At 42.5% G+C, this 17,748-nt stretch overlaps 1 protein-coding gene across 18 annotated transcripts in view; it reads left to right on the plus strand.

The window, feature by feature from the left end:
* The window catches only part of FBRSL1 (fibrosin like 1), a 559,238-nt gene that overhangs the window by 129,167 nt on the left and 412,323 nt on the right, over positions 1–17,748 (plus strand). Inside the window, exon 1 of one of the 18 annotated variants that reach the window (XM_049804602.1) lies at positions 16,243–16,269. The exons of the other annotated variants lie outside the window; for them this stretch is intronic. The gene's annotated coding sequence lies outside the window, so the exon portion shown is untranslated. Of the gene's footprint in view, positions 1–16,242; positions 16,270–17,748 lie in introns of those variants that run through there. 18 annotated transcript variants of the gene reach the window in all.

Raw genomic sequence — 17,748 nt, forward strand, 5'->3', positions numbered from 1 at the left:
CATGGCATGCCTTCATGTTTTGTGGCTGAGATGTGGATCAAGGCTGCTGTGATTAAATGACTGAATTAGTATCAGTTTTTCTGTTTTGTAACAAATGCACTGATGAATGCAAACAGTACAGAAGTTTCAATTCACAGACCTTCAAAGCAACCATTCGCTATTGTCTCTTGAATTATAATCTGAAATACCTCACCAATTTTTTAATGTTACACATACATGGATTTCAAATAAGTGTAAAAATATGCAAGGAAGGCAAATAGGCAGCCAGTAATGATTTATAATGCTGTAGTCTTTTTGCCTCCAGAGACCTTGATTCAAATCTTGGCCCAAGCCTGAAGAGGAAATGAATTTGGTTTTATACTAATTCTTAGTGGATTTTTGTCCACATTACAAGTGATGTGTGGCTTATCTGGTGGTTGGAAACCTTCTTTGAGTAAAGGCTGAATTAGAGATGTGTTTTAATAAGAGTTAATGGGGAAATGTGTCTATCTGGATGAAGCTCTGACCAGTTCTGCATCACTTGTCTTTATAAGCACTAAGTTTGGCAGAAATTAAAAAAAAAAAAAGGGGGGGGGAGGGGACGACAAACTGTTAGTAGGGGGTATATTTTTAATTTGCTATAGAAGAAAGCATAGTCTCTCATCCAAAGTCTGTAATGGTGTTTGTACCATCTTGTTTTTTATGTATAGTATTGTATTTCTGTTCTTTAGCTGGTGAGTTTTGCCACGAGAGACCCTCTGTTCTAGCACAAAGGGATCTTTTTCTTTCTATGTCAATCTGAGCCAGATGCAGAGTTGTCTGTCCTGAAGGTGAAGGGACTACACCAGCAGCAATAACTAACGCGTGAAAGTTCTGTGCACATGACTCCTAAATAATTCAGTTGGCAGGTAGCTTGCACTTTGCTCACTCTTCAAAATGAGCACGTTATGTGAGAGCCTGCTTGAGGCTTTTTGGTTCTGAATTCTTGGAAGTCATTTCAGAGGAAGGTATTTGAATTGTGCATAAAATAATTTATGCCAGAAAGAGCTTTTGGGACAAGAAATGTTTGAGACCTTAAGCAATGGGGGTGATGCTGCCTCACATTGCAAAGGTGATGTGGAGGGCGCTCAGCCCCAGTCCCTGCACAGGGGCTGCTGGGGACCTGCACAGGGTCTTTGTTTCTGGCTGCTCAACAGCTGGATTTCTTTGTGGGCAAACTTGCTGGAGAGCCCAGGTCTGTTTTCTTTAGTGTGCATGAAAACCAGGGGGGGAAAATGCATCATATTCCTGCACTACCCTCAAAAGACAGACATCTTTACTAGCCCAGTTATTTAAAATATTATCTTTATTTCCTTTACTATTCCCTTCCTAGTATCTGTATTCTTTTCTTCTCAGTGCTTCCCTTCCAGTGACTTACCCATTCTTACCTTCGCTGAAGGCTGAGGTTAATTCCATGTTTGTGGACTGTGCAGGCAGCCTTAAATTATATATTTCAATATTAGGGAAAGGTCTCAAATGAAATATTCTGGGGAGCAAGCAGCAAGGGGAGAGAAGGCAAGCAAGGAAGGTATGTTGGACTGACTGACTGAGCAATTCGTCACAAATTCTGTGATACAACTACCACTGCTGCCAGGGAGGTGAGCACTGAGCTATTTTGGGGATTCCCCTGACTCTTTTTGTCACTTGGTAAATTAACCTTGTGGTATGAATCTAGACGCTTGGTGCCAGGGAATGAAGAAGAAAAGCAGATTTAGGAAGTTGCTTGTTGGCAAGTTCAAGTTGCAGTTTTGCAGCTGGTTGACTCTGTGCTCTGCACTGGAATTGGAGTAGTCTGAAACTGTTCAGATGGTTGGTCGTATTTGATTTTTAACCTGCTAATATGACTAATTTCTGAACTAGTCATTTGTGCATGCTGCCCTTAGTTTTTGCAAGTCTTTGTGGCCCAAAGGTTTGCTTCAGGTGTGTGTTGGTGATCTCTAGAACTGACCTACCTGGATTTTTCCTTGTAGTTGTTGGACAGAACAAATTTGAGTCCTTTGGGTTTTGAAGTTGGATGCATACTGGTTCATTAACAGATTATTTATACTCTGTGGGTTTGTCTATTAGGAGAGGTGTCTGTGATGAAAAAGGAAAACGCAATTGTATATCTTAAGTGATTAAGGTGAAGGCAAGTGTGTTAGGCGTTGTCATGGGGAACAAGGGAAACTGTAATGTCCTGTTGTAGTTTAACCCCAGCCAGCAACTAAGCACCACGCAGCTGCTCACTCACTCCCCCCTGTCCAGTGAGATGAGGGAGAGAATCAATGGGGGAAAAAAAGTAAAACTCATGGGTTGAGATAAGAACAGTTTAATAGAACAGAAAGGAAGAAACTAATAATGATAATGATAAAAATAATAAAATGACAATAATAATAATAAAAGGATTGGAATATACAAAACAAGTGATGCACAATGCAGTTGCCCACTGCTTGCTGACCGATGCCCCGTTAGTTCCTGAGCAGCAATCCCTCCCAGGCCAAGTCCACCCACCCATTTTATATACTGGGCATGACATCACATGGTATGGAATACCCCTTTGGCCAGTTGGGGTCAGCTGTCCTGGCTGTGTCCCCTCCCAACTCCTTGTGACCCTCCGGCCTTCTTGTTGGCTGGGCATCTGAAGCTGAAAAATCCTTGAGTTAGTATAAACACTGCTTAGCAACAACTGAAAAAATCAGTGTGTTATCAACATTCTTCTCATACTGAACCCAAAACATAACACTATACCAGCTACTAGGAATACAGTTAACTCTTTCTCAGCCGAAACCAGGACAGGCATTCTAAAGCAAGTGCATCTACTGCTTCTAAAACAGTGTTTGCTGTCTAGTTATCACTATGCATCTCTGAGTTTGTGCTTATTTATTAGTTAATCCATTTAATCTGTTATAAAGAGATTCGGACCTGGAGTTTTGTGTATTGTTCTTTTCCCCCCCTTGTAAATTTACATCTTTCCATTCACTCAAATCAGAAGTCATCACATCATATTCAGAGCATCAGGAATTGCTGGTTCCTTTTGACAGAAGAAACTTCTAAAAAGGTGCAGTGATAGGAGTTTCTTATTCAGATTTCTAGCCACTTAATGCAAGCTCTGACTGATAAGAGTAACTGGAAATAAGTATATACATTTTACTGCAGTGTCCTTAAATATCCTTAACACTTGAGCAAAGGCCTATGAGTTTATTTTAAGAATATGAGAGCATTTGGAATTGGTGACCTTTTTCAGTCAAACTCTGGTGGAGCTTCATCATCTCTTCTGAATGAGATGATTTGACCTTTATCAGGAACTTAAAACCTCTGGAACCAAAAGAAGAATCAAAAAAATCTACTTCTTTCAGAGTAATTATAAGTATGTAGATGGATAGACCAGTACAATTTCTTTTTTAATTGGAGTAATTCGCTGTACGCAAATATGTGCAGATTCTCAGCATTATTAAAGGAGGCTCAAGTGAAAGAAAATTCCTGGGGTGGTTATTTTGGAAAGTAGTTGCAGAAAATGCATTTTTTGCAATATACCAGGTTTTGTCTTCATTTTCTCCACAGTTAAAATGCTTCCCTATGGAAACTAGATGAGGGTAACCAGCATGGTTATTTACACAAATAACTTAAAACACACATCAGAAGAAAAGACAGTCCGTGGCACATGCATTACTGTGCAGGATCAAGCTTTGCAGGCAAAGATCCGATTTTTCCCCATGAGGAGGTTACAGGGGTCTTAAAACAATGAAATCCCGTTTCCTCGCTGTTTTCTAGGCACAAACACAAGGTAAATCAGCTACTTCTGCAAAAGGTTTTTTGGGAGAAAGAATGAAATCCACACTGCTGAGTGAGTAAATTCAGCTGGAGTAGATTATTTCCTCTTTCTCTGCTGCACACAAGTGCTTTGCTTGTTTCTTTTAAGTCTATAACCCTTAATAAACCCCTTAATTTTTGTGTGGTTAGCTTTAATTCACAGTTCTTTTTTAATTTTTATTTTTTTATTTCCATCATCTCCATAACAAAAAAACCTGCATTAATCCTTTCTGTATACACTGATTCATAATCTGTTGTTGAAAGTATTATTTTTTGCTTCTAGGGATCAGATGTAAAAAACAGACAGTTTGGGATTCTCTCTTTTTCTTCAGATTGCTGTAGTGCTGTTTGATACTGTGTGTTTTTCTTCATTGGATGTAGGATTAGTCACTCTCTTCCTTAAGTACTTACATAGCCTGTCTGAAAACTATGTAGCCCAACATAATGTTTGTAACTTTATAATGAAGGGTTACTTTTCTTTTAACAGGTGAGAAACAAAGGCAGGGAGACTAGGGATGCAAATTCATTATCCCTGTGGGATTCTGCTGCAGCAGCTGAAGGTGATTTAACTGTGATCAATTCATAGTTTAGAGTAATCCATCAGGTTATGAACTGCAGAGGCTGTGGGCTGGATAAACTCTCTTCTGTCAGCTGTACTTGTGGAGTGGTAAATTCCAGCAGAAGGGCAGGGAGGAGTCAGATGATAGCTCTTTCGGCCACTGTAATTAAATCTAGCAGAGATCACAGATCTAGAGCATTAAGGACACACCTGTGCAGTGCTGAGACTGACGTAGCTAAAGGGATAACCCAGCTAGCTCGGCGTGATGACCCGTAGCTTGCTTATGGGACTAGCACCCAGTTCAAGATACCTGCATTGCTGCTGCAGTGCCACAGATGTGTCAATTTTGTGTGTGAATTTTGCACCTTCTATTACACAGGCTGTTGCAGTGGCACCCTATGGCTGTGGATGGGGTGGCCGGCTTGAAAGGAGGCCACTGCTCATCGCAGTCCTGTGGTGCCTGCCAGTGTAACCAGCACCCCTTGAGCCAGTCATGAAAATATGCCAACCAGGCCCCAAACTTTGTGTCTTTTAGATGCTGGTACTCCAGAAGCCTTGTACCTGCCTTTCTGCCAGGTGCTTGTTCTGCCTGGAGCCTTGGGGAGGAGCTTTGGTAATGGTTTTCCTGCGATGGTCCTGAAATTTCAATCTCAATTACTTTCAGCTACACTTCTCCGAGAACTGTGCTTTCACAGTACATGCTAAATTGTTTGGAAGGACTACATATGCCTCAGGATCAAAATGCAACAGGAAACGTCAGCAGCATGTCTAAATAAACATCTCTGTCTCTCTTATAAGAGTGTTTAGCAGCTCTGTTGGCAGATGTTTCTATAAAATGTTAAATACTGTGCTTTCCAAACCTCCAAAATGTTTGTAATCTGGTAAATAGGAAAGGACAGGCAAACCAGCTGAGGAAGGTATGTCAAAGAACAGGAGAGGCCTGAAGAGTTGTGGTTCTTCAGAAACAAAAAGTGAAACTGGGTACTGGATTTTGTATTTCATTGACAACACTGGGTTTTAAAATTATTTATTACTGAGGAGCATTGTTTTAGCTGTGTAAAAGTACAGAAGGCAATAGGGTTTGGTTTGATGCAAGTAAGGGGCTTTGTGATTGTGAGTTTAACGTATCAGGAGTTTCTACATGCATTTTTGTTTCAGTAGCCTGATGTGTTTATCTACTAAGTTTTAGAAGTGCAATACCTGACTAGAACTTAGTGGTTCTTTTTTTCTTCCTTGTGGATCCCTTGCATTCTCTTAAAATACTAATTTATTTTTTATAATTATTTTTATTTTGGTGAGCTAAGGGGAGAAAGGGCCTATTCTTTCTTTACAGTTCCCCTTTGCTTCCTGTTTCTTCATTCCTTCATCACACGGTATGTTTCAACTTGAGCTCAGGGTATCATTTGTTTAAAGAGTTTTCAGTGACTTTGCTGACTGAGGCAGTTGTGGACACACCTCGTCTTTTGCTTCTCAAGTTCTGCTGTCTGCTGCATGGTGCCGGTACTGCTGTCTCTGTGGCTACCTGGTGAACTGGGTCAGTAAACTGGTCCAGTTCACTGTGCTGCTGCCCAAATGTTTGTGTTGGCGTTGCATCAGGGACTGCTAAAGCCATTTTGAGTTGTTCCACGGGTGACTGCATCGCCCCTTCAGCCAGGAGGGATGGAGAAAGACTTTCCCATGGTTATTCTCAGCAGGTCAAGGTACAGCTGGGATGGGTAGCAGTGATGGGGACCCGGCATGCCAATGCAAAGCACTGGCCCTTGCACCACCACCTCCTCACTGGCCAGCAAAGACAGTTAGTGCCTTAATTCTAATCTTCCTGGGTGTTTCTGCAGTCTGTTTTTCCTTTGAATGCTTCGAATGCCAGACCTGTGATACTGTGAAGTACTGTAAAGTAAGATTAGATAAGGGGAAGTAGCAAGTGCACAGTGAGGTTAGTGGAAGTTGCCTGAGCGAAACCTTTCCATGGGGACCACAGCATGGTGCAGGTTCGGCGCTGTGCAGGGAGCAGCGGGGCCGTTTCTCCACGCCTCTGTCCCCGTGTTTCTTGGCTCTGGAAGGAAGCACCACACCATGCATCGTGGCTCATGCTTGAGGCAGGTGCTGTGAAGCTGAAACCAGAGATCAGGCATCGGGATAGAGCTGGGAGAAGGCACTTCACTGAGAGTTTTATCACCTGCAGAATTGAGGAAGGGATAAATGGCTCATTCCCTAAAGCCAGCTGATCTCTGTGAATAAAAGCAGGTTAGGCTCAGTACAGGGTTTGAGTACTTTGTGTAAAATACTGGGGTTTTAGAAATGTTTAAATATTTCTTTTCCTATCTGTTTTACAGTTGCCAAACAGATTTGCTAATGACTTAAAATATCAAGACCAGAACAAGGGGTTAACTCCAAAACTCATGACTCCTGTTAAGTTTGGCCTGTAAACCTTAAGGCCCTTTTTACAAGAGCTTACTATTTGTTTGGTGCCAAATGTACTTATTTATTTGTTCACCTGAATTGTTAGAAAAATAAGAAAAAAACCCAGGGTTAATTCTTTGTTGTTTGTAATACATGTAATTGGGATTGATAGCTAATGAACTTCTGGTACTTTAACACATATGTGAAACTTTCACAATGAGTTCATGAGGGAGTTTAAAACAAGGATGAAAGGTTTTCCCCGTGGCATCTTTGTAGAAGTCATAATAAACATGCAGTCTATCTGGATAGTGGGGGATAGTTAACGCTAAAGAAAAATGATGTAGAAAAATGGATGGTTTTATCTTCAGCATTCCTGAAGACTCTGTTCTTATCCAAAGTATCTCATTCACTTGAAACTTCTTTGTCAAATGCCCTTTTTGTGCAGAGGAAGTGACGTTCTGCTGTGCTTGGTTAAAAGCTTAAGGATGGAAAACCACACATGGTTTATCTCCAGTGTTTTGTACTGTAATGCCAGATAGGAAACAGTCAGGAGTTGTGTGATGCTGTCAGGTATCACAGCAAAGAAGAAAGACACAAAACCAACTCTCAGATGCCTTCGCTCTGTAAATGAAAGATTTGAGAATGGGATGTGGGACTCTGGTGGGCTTCAGTATTTTAAAGTGACTACCTTGCCTTGGACCATCACTCTGAATCACCCCTTCTTGGCATGTTTGAATTAGTTAAAAGATATGTTCCAGTCTCTCTGGCTTTGAAATTTTGGATATCCAGGGAGTAGGAGCCGGCTCTCTTTTAATTTGTGTTTGTGACAGTGCTTTCTGTTTCCCTCAGCTTTCTGAAGCAACGCTTTAACTTGCTCCAAGGAAAAAAGCATTCACTGTGGGGGGAAAAAATACTGCTATGAGGCCCAAATCAATGGGAGGATCCAGGGGCATGGACAGTTAAGAAATCCCCAAGAAATCATTTAATGAGAGAATTGTTTAGTTTTCAAGCTTGATGTCCTTCAATCTAAACCAGGATGATATGGGAACCTTTGATCACATTTTGGGGGATAGTTTCCTCCCAAATGACAGCTACAATTTTAAGTCCCTTTTAATCCCCTGGCCTTGACACAGCTGGGTTTTTGGTGTATCGGAGGATTGTTCATTTGAATGGACTCTCCCGTTGGATCATCATATCAGGCTAGACTATGTTCTCTTGTGTCTTCTGGTTTTGGGATGCTAACCTTCAGGAAGAAGACAAGGTGGATAGGTGGGTCTGTGTTTTCCTAACTGTAATAGCTGTTTTGTTGGATTCCTCAGTAATTCCTGGGTGTTTTTGAGTTGACATAAACTGAGTTCATGATTGTTCTCTCTTCTCCACCGACTGTCCCTATCTCAGCGAAGTTAACAGCTACATAAAACCATGTAGGTGAATGCAGAATTGGATGTTAAATGTGATATGAGACATCCCACTTGTTCTCTTGGACAGATTGCTATTTGTGCTGTTGCCTAAGTATTCTCATTTCCTTACTGCCAAATCATCACTTAAGTGCTAGAAACTGAATCTAGAAGAATCTGTGCATTGTGTCCTGGTAGCAGGAGAGAAGGAAGGAGTGGGCTGTGCCGTAGCTGGGAGGCCAAGCTTTAAGAAGTTCTAAGCCATGGAATAACATGTTGGTTTTGACTGCTGTGTGATGCCAGGAGAGCATCATGCAAGAGTGAATGTAAAAACAGAGGGGCTTTTGAATTTAGGGATTAGCTTTGGGAGAGGGGAGGAAATGTGATACCCTCTGCTTCGAATCTACACCAGGAAAAGCATTTTGTGGGTTTGTTTTGTTGGGGTTTTGGGTTGTTTTGTTTTGATTTTTTTGTACCATTGGCAACGGTTTCCACAAGCAAAACAAAAGTTTACCTGGATCTCATGTATGAGAAATTCTCAGCCCTCATATTGCCCTGAAATCACTTAACTGGCCTCATGTTTCCAGCATGCTTAGCTGGCTTTGCAAACTCTGAAGAGATTTAAAGTCCGTGTTGCTGCACTGATATGTCACTTTATCTGTCAGCCAGGAGTCTCTTCTGTCCTCTTTGTATACATATGCCCATGCTAGCCAGATGGTCCTGGATTTGGGTGCCATCCAAAGTAGCGCATTAGAAAGGCCAGGTTATGTGTCATGTTTCAGAAGCCAAGAAGAGCTGCCAGTTCTACTCATTTGCTAACAAACAGCTTGACTTAATATATTGATCGTGTTGTCCTCACTATTCTCAAGCTGATTTTATCTAAGACACTCAAAAGGATGTAAGGTTGAAGCTGTAAAAATCCCACCTGTTGCCTCCTCTGTAGCGAGTATCTGTGTTTGCATTTACAGTGTGTCCTAGAAAAATCTGCTCTCCACCACAGACATGAAATCCTTTCTAGTGTCAGAAGGAGATTTCGATGTCATTTGACTGTCGCTTCTCCTGAGCACAGTATGATCTAGAATCTGGGAGATGTAAATTCTCCTCCTAGATTTGTCAGAGGACTGACAGTCTGTTTGGGGAAAGTTTCTTTGTATTTGTTAATTTCTCATTCTGTAAAATAGAGGTCACAGTGCTGATTCCCTTTGTGTCATGCTTTAAGAATTGCTAATGAAAAAGGCCTGATAAAAGCCAAATGGTGATGTTATTTATAAATTATGAAAGAACTTTCCCTGACCTTCTCAGTGTGCTTTTTTTTCTTTTGCTTCCCCCCTTCTCTTTTTTCTCTAGAGAAAGACTTTCCCTAATGGGATGTGAAAGCCACAAACCTCATCTGTATCAATAACAGTAATATGTGGAGAGAGAGAGAGATGGGGGATGAACTGCCCTTAAGCACACATTAATTAACATGGCCCTGCATTCCCCAGGTTACTGCCTTCTTTGGGATGGGTGGATGTTTAAGCTGGTCTTTCTCATTTTTAAAGCCTTTATGTTGTCAGTCTGCATCTGTGAGGTTTGAGAAGACATTTGCTTCTGGCATCATCGCAAAAAGGGTGCTAGTCTCGGTCACCTGCTTTTACAGATGCTGCTGAAACCTGAGAACTAAGGCTTGTAATTTTGCTCGGCCACAGCGGGGATATTGGGAAATACATATCCTTCACTGGAAACAAATACCTGGAAGCTCCTGTGGTTTAAACCGCTTTCTGCTTTAGTGAGCACTTCTGGTCTGATGTGTGAAATTTCCCTTCTGCCCTTTTATCTGCTTTTTTGAAATGCAGTATTCTTGATACTATCTTTTTATCTGCAGTTTTTACTGTCATAGGGCTCCCTGAATTCCTTGACAAGAGCTGCCTTACACATAAAAGCAAGATTATCAAGGGCTGCAAGGGGGATGCTGTGGCCTGTTGGGTGCCATGTTTGGGAATAGGGCTGAGGCGCTCGGGGTGGGCAGAGCCAGAGGATTTTGCAGATATCAGTGATGGCACTTTGTCGCTTAGCAACAGCCTCCGAGATGCAGGTGGCAGAGAGGAGGATGCCTGCCCTGCCGCCCCAGCATCTCCCCGCTCCGCCTGGCCGGGGACTTCAGTGTAGCGCCTGGGGTCACGCCGCTTGGGTGCCATGTACCGTGGGAATAGGTGGGCACCAGGAGTTTCCTGGGGTCCAGCTGGGATGGGGATTAGAGCTTTATTAATAAACAGTATTTGTGAAATGCTTTTATAGCTCCTTTTCATCTTGAAAGTTCTTTGTATCGTAACACCTTTAAGAGAGATGTGCTGCAACTCTTACCTGATTTTGTGAGCATGCTTTAAAACAATTTTTGAACGAAGTACCTTGCATATGGTTGCATTAAGAATTGGTGTCAGAGCCTGGATGAGAATTCCGGACGTGCTTGTTCTTCATTGCTCGTGCTGTTGTAGCAGTGAGAGTTGTTAGGGGGGGTGGGTGTGTGTGTGTGTGTACAATATAATTGCCATGTCAGCTTTTCTGTTTCTGTTTATCTACATAAGGAAGCAGATAGCTGGTCGAGATGTCAGCTGTGATGTGGCTTATTAAGAGCTACAAGACAGAAGTAATCACAAGAAACCCTGCTTCCATGCAGGCTGTTCTCCAGAGTCTCTGGTTGCATCTGTTCTGTCTTAACCCTTCTCACATTGACTGGATTTTTTGGTACTTGCCAAAGGGTTATGCCCATTTGAACAAATAAATACACGTCCTACATCTGTATTTCTTGCTCTGTGATGTTTACCATTGACAAGGTGCTGTGAACAGTAAATGAGAAGCAAAGTTAAGCCCTCAGAGTCATGAATCGTGAGATGTCCAAGGGCTCTTAACTAATTCGAGTGGGTTAGTGGTGAAAGTTGCTGCTCTGTGTCATGTTTTAATTCCCTATTGCATTTCAAAATTGAGGGCTAGCAGCAAATGGAAAACATTGCATGAATGCCCCTTTCTCTAGTCTCTGACTGCTAAAGCCTTGTTCCAGTCAGGAAGAAAACAGGTCCTACAAACCAGCCGGCCTTCGGGTTCAGGTCTGTGAAGTGCAGATAGAGGTTTCTGGGTCTGAAACCTAAGCATTAAGAGGAACTCGCAATTTAGCATGGGTTGAGGAAGTGGTTGCAAAGAGGCCCAGGTTAGCACCACTTGGATGGGGGAAACCCCAAATCCTCTAAACATAATGGAAAGAGAGTGGCAAAGCCGATGAAAACTTGCACCACTCACTCTGGATTTGGTGAGACAGCAAGGAGGAGTGATTGACGGCACCTGCTCTGCTGAAGTCTTTCTCTGCAGTGGGTTATTGTCCTGTCAGCTCTGCCTGCCTGAGGCCTTATTTGACATGCTTGGATAAGTGGATAGCATCATTTTGATTCTGCACATGTTCTCCTCTCTACAGCTTGCTGGTTTTGTTCGCTCTTGAGCTTTAATTGTCTGCTGTCCTGGTGGAGTGTTTGCTTAGTTACCTCTTCCTTAGTGGCGAGTGAGACTAACCAGACAAAAGTACAGATCCTCCTTTCCTTCAGGAACGTTAATGAATGTGCTGATTTGTCTGTTCCTTCTTTATCATACATTGCAAACTGATGTACCCAAGAATTGGCGTTGTCATTTGTCAGTCTCATAAAAATCTGTCTTCCCATTAGCACTGCTCTTGCACTCTGTTTCTTGCTTTCAATTTCATCTCCCAGAGGAAACTGGAATGGAAATGAGAATGAAATATGGGTTTCCTTTTTAAAAAGAAAATAAACAAACCTTAAGGGCTTCCTATTGGAATGTGATGGGATTGGACTCCTATCTCATCCTTTGAAAATCCCAGCTGGAATTATTTAATGTCAAAGCATGGAATTTCCCAGTGTGAAATTCATTGCTAGCTAAGGATGCTCTGGGGATTAGAGAGACATCACTTTGCCAGGGTAGCGTTGCTGTCACCGCAGGAGACCTCACTCGCACAAAGGGACGTTGCTGGTCTGTCCTGCTTCAAAGCTGAATCTTGGGGATGAGATTCTTCAATTCCCATTGAGGGAACATGCTGTGCAACTGACAGCTGGATTTGGGCAGAATAAACCAGAGTGGATAACACTTTGCACTGCCTGGGAATAGAGGGAAAAAAAAGAAAAAAAAAAGAGAGGCAAGAGCAAAACATAATTTGCTGATTTTCTTATTTGGTAATGGGGTAGTTTGCTAGTGCACTTCCAAGATTTCCCTAAGACCACTTCAAAGTTGGGTGATTTTGCTCATTTGGCTGTATAATAAAAGGGTCAGATTGGATGATTACAGTGATTTCTTCTGGTCCAAAATTAAAATAAAATAAACCAAACCCCTATGGTATGGAAGCCTGATGTCTTGCAAAACTTTAGGTTAGATAACAATACTTTCCCAAGGAGAAATCTCTTTAAGTTTTGGAGGGTAAGACACCCTCAGTTTCAAAGTAGTTGTATAAATTAAAGACAGGAGCGTATTCAGACAGTACACTGGGTAATCACTAAATGCTTTTTTTTTTCCTCTGATCAAAGATGATTATATTAAGTAGGCATCAATGTCTACATGTTAGGGATCTATAAAGCACTTAAGTAAAATATGGGCTGATAGCTGTATGTGCACTGACTGGTGTGGTGTTAACAAGATGCAGCTTTGTTTCTGAGACTCATAAATCAGCAGTGGTTTAGGTGATGGAGGGAGAGAGAGGAACAACTCTCTGACACATTAAAAGAATAACCTTTCTGGCCTCTTTTTCTAAACTGTTGATCTCTTTATAAAAGAAGATTTGCCCTGCTGTTCTAATAAGAGTTGTAAAATAATATATGTGTAATTAGAATTTAGTAATGATTTGTGTGACTGGATCTACAGCATAAGCTAGTTCAAGTGATTGTGTAACCTTTGCATTGTGTTCATTATCTAATGTTGAAATAACAGCTGGAAGTTGAGAGACTGACATGCAGTTTTAAAATTACGGAGCTTGAAATTGCTGCTGTCTGTAAACATATGAAAATCTATTAATGACCTTTGAGCTCTCTGACTGAAAATGTTTTGTAACGTAGAATACATCAAGATTGCCTGCTACTGTAGTGTATGTTTCCCCTTTCTCAGCGATTGCCTGGGATATAAATGAATGTTTCGTCCCTGACACAGATATCAGAATGTTTGGAACTATTCTAGGAAGCCCTAAGGATATATGGAAACATTTGGTTGCTTGTTGTTTGTTCTAGCAAACCAGTTATAGATGAGCTGCTCACGAGCACGTGGTGTGCTAAGCCACTCGACGTGGGAGAACATAGCTGCTGGCGAGACTGACAGCTGTAGACCTCTGTTGTACAATACATTTCTCCAGCAGCACGTTTGAGGAGGAGCGAGGGTGACCAGGGTGGCACAGATGCACTGTCCCAGACTTTTCATTAGTGCATGTGACGTTTAGGTATTAAGAAAGGCATTTCTTTTCTGCTAGACGTCACCTGACTCAGAGTTTTCCCCTTAGGTTGAAGTAATATGCTATGGGCAGCTGTTTCTGGAGATGGCTGGCTTCTACATATTTCTTGTTGTTGGATCATTTATATTTCTTCTTGTTTGTTTCCTAGCCAAAAGAAACTACCAGAGGACTAATTATTTAATACACATTCTAGACCTCATGACAGCTGAAGTGAAAATTGTTGCCTACCACTGAGGGCAACTGCAGAGTTGATAAAAAATGCCTCTAGTGTCATAGAGCTTAAACATAAATTAATTTATCATGCAGCACCAGGGATCAGAATATGGCTGGTTTTCTTCTGGAGACTCTCGCCCCTACAGCAGAGTTGGCAGAAGTGAATTTGTGAGCGTTTGTCTCCTTCAGCGCAGTGTTCGTTGGCTTTGTGCAAGCTGTGTCAAACTGCAGTTGAAGCTAAGCTTGCAGACTGCTGTGCTGTTGAAGAAGAACATTCATACCTCTCTTCTGCAGCATCTTTGGGAATGGCACCCTTCCTAGGAGGGTGGCAATGAAGAGTATAGGCTGGAGGCAGAGTCTCAAAACGTCTGCAGCTGCTTTTGTAGAGTGAATGTGTTTGAGACTGTCACCACATGGGAGATTCGTCTGGAGCTTTCATTCTGTAGGTGCTACTGCCTTAAGAGCAGTATGTTTTTCGTGGCTATGTTGTAAAAGTATGTACCATAAAATGAGTGGACACAACACATGTGGTTGGATCAGGAATCCTAGAAAATAAATTAAAACCTTGCATTTGTATTTAGTGGGTAGAAGCTTTGAATTACTGAAGAAATCGGGCCTGAGATTCTTGAATTCATGACCAAGCTACCTAACATTATAACTGTTTCTTTTAAGTCTCAACTATGAAGCTATTCACATGATAATCAGTACAGTCATAATGTGGTTGCTATATACTTTGCACTGTGAAGATCAAGACTTTAAATGCAGATGTATACATGGAGGAGACCAGTTCAGGCCTCTGCCTTTGGTAAATGAGCCATAGGCCCCATCCATCTGCCCAGCCTCAGGTTGGCTCAACTCCATTTCCAGAGTCCAGTTCATGGAAGCATGACATCCCCCTCTCAGCAGAGGTTGAAACAGTTGTGTCTTCTCCTTTTGTTACTAATTTTAAAGAGAGACACAATATTTCTAAGCATTCCTGTCCATAGTGACAAATAGGCTGGAGGCACCTTTTACTCAACAGTGCTTTCCTGTTTTTTCTGATCAGTTTAGCTAAAAACTGGTAGTGGTGAAAGCATCCAGATGCCATGCCTGTTTGTGCTTGTAGGACCCTCATGCCTTTTCCTTTGGCAGCTTGGGGCCAGCTGGTGCAGCTGGAGGCTGGGGGTTGTGTTACCATCCTGGCAAGATCGAAATGAGTGATGAAATGGTCACATCTGGCTTCAAGCAAGGAGCCTCTTCTTCAGGTCCTAATCCTGTCACTGGATGGGAGCTGTTTGAATCCAATACGAGTGCCTGTTTAAATAATCTGGGGGGAAGGGGAATTAGTTCAGATTAAGTGTTTAAAGGCTGCTCTGTAAACAAGCTTGTGATTGCTGCCTATCAGCAGCGTGGGCCCAGCAGTGTCATTGAATATTGGCACACTTGAGGAACGTCTTCCCAAAACACTGCACCTGGAGCGCGTGCCTGACTGTGCCACTTACTTGCTGGGTACCTTTGGAAGTTAATTGAGACTGATGTCCCCCAGATCACATTCTTTAAAATGGAGGTGTTATGCGTAGTCTGTCACTTGCGAGATGTTGGGTAGTGTGAGGGCAGCGTGCAGTGCTGCTGCCATTCTAATTGTTCCTTCTTAGGAGGGTACACACCAAGACGACAGGAGTTTGCAGGAGGCACGTGCTCTATGCTCAGCATTCATACCCAGCAGTGCAGCGACACTGCTCAAATAAGCTGAAGTAGGTGCTGTCAGATAAGCACAAGCTCTTTTCCAGCTCCTTCATACACTACATAAACTGGGCAGGCTGAGCTCCCAGTCCTGGCTGAAAGCAGCTTCAGCCGAAATGTACTTTTATCTGCTGTGAAAGCTGGGCAGGTTGGCCTTGCGGTGCACGAACAGCAGCGCCTTTCAGCACTCCTGCAGCCTGTAAAAGCTGGGCAGGCTGGGCTTGCCATATGCCTCATTTCATCTACCTGAAAATGGTGCCCCAGCTTCCCTTCAATCATTTAAGCTCCCTTGCTCTCTGACACACTTTCCGCTGACAGTAATTCTGTGAGCACTCGTCGGGCATTTACTGCCATCACTAGAGGAAATACTGATGGCTTAAAATGGGATCATTTCCTTTCTGATGGACAGCAAGCACCTGTGGGAGTTTTAATAGCTGTACAGTATGTCTGTTAGTAGGTAGTGAGGAAGACCGGTGCAGTTCTCTGCAGTGAGGCGCCTGCAGGCTCTGAAGAGGAAACTGGAGGAGGAGGAGAAAGCCATGGCTGGCTTCCTGTTGAGCTTGCAGAGTGCTGCTTAAAACAGGAGGTTTTGTGTATCTAACTCCCCAATGGGTGATGGTGGAGAAGGGTTTATACCAAAACCATGGACAGCCATATGCTCACATTCATGCAGATTTCCTTGACCTCTTACTAAAGAGAAGGTATTTGCTGTATACATTCTTACTTTTATCGTCCCCTAAATCACTATTAAACACACTGCTTCCAGGTTCTTGGTATTACGCTGGAAGGAGAGGACTGGGTTTTTTTCCCTCAAGTAATTGAGAAGGAAGAGAACAGTACCAGCCCCCTTCTCCCCAACTTTTTAAAACAATTACTGCTCAGCATTTTATTCAGGTCTCATGCAAGCAAAAAGAGCAAGATTGGAAATGAGAAATGAAAATCATTGTGGATTGAAATGCATTTAAAAGTAGCAATACTGATCTTCCCCTTTTGTAATTTTTGGCTACATTGTGTTGAGGTAACGTTTGTCCAAGGTGTCTCTACTTGGTGTGGTGTCTTCAAGGTCCTAGCAGCAAAGGTCTTAATTCTTGGGAGACATAACAAGTGGGCATTTAGCAGAGTACCAGCAGCTTGCTCTTCAGCTCTTCACAGGTGACAGGAACGCAGCTTCTGGTAATAAATTTGACTGTTTCAATTACAGTGAGTTTCTTGGTTCATCCGCTTTTATTTTTAAGTTAAATCATGTATCATAAACCTGCAAACCAGTGGCAGCTTCAAATGTCTTAACGTTTCCAAAGCCATCTCGTCAAGAAGTCGTCTTATTCTTGAGCTAAACATGTGACAGGGTCAGAGCAAACGTGATGCATTTTAAAAAGCAAGACCCAAACTCATCTGGAATATGTCAGCTATGAAAGGAGAATTGCAGTCTAAGGTTAAACAAGCAAGGATTTCATTTGCAATCATTTTAATTGATATTGATTGTGTTGCTTGAATGTAGGGTCAAAGCAAGAGAGTAATTTCAAATCTAGACTCCTTTTTTTTTTTTTTTTTTTTTCCTTTTAAAAAAGCTTTAGTGGCTTTGGCTGACAGGCTAGGGGCTTGAGTTACATTTTTAGTGAAGTTCGCAGTGGGGGAGAAGAGAGGGCAGGGAAGTAAAACAAACAAGTGTGTGTTACATTACAGGAAAAGTGAGAACTTCCCTGTCCATGAAAATTGCAGCCTGCCGGCTGGAGATGCCAGCCAAGTGCCTCCCAAAGTGCCCTGAACTGTGGGGAGGGTGAAGCTGGGCTGGCCTGCTGCCAGATGGGGCTTCCAGTGCGGAGCTGCTGTAATGAGCTGCGGGCCAGTCCTACCGCTGCGGCGCCTTCGCTGCCCTCCCTGTTCTCCTTCTACCCCATAGCTCTCCAGAGCTGAGCTCTCAAACGTCTCCTCCTCTCCCACCGCTACAGTGTGCTCCTGCTCGTTTTTAAGGTCTCTACTTGCATTTGCTGCCTGTCCACCACATTGAGTTCAAATTTAATCACTTTGGTGTGGTCCTACCTGATACCTTCTGGTAAAGTTACCTGCTATCCCATTCCTTTTTTCTCCCTTTTTTCTGTCCTCATTATTCCCCTCATTTCATTTGCCTGTTGGTTACTCGTCTTTTCTTGTGCTCGCTCCTGTTCTTGGGGCGGTTTCTC

The sequence above is a fragment of the Accipiter gentilis genome, chromosome 7, assembly GCF_929443795.1.
Source record: "Accipiter gentilis chromosome 7, bAccGen1.1, whole genome shotgun sequence".
Classification (NCBI taxonomy): Eukaryota; Metazoa; Chordata; class Aves; order Accipitriformes; family Accipitridae; genus Astur; species Astur gentilis.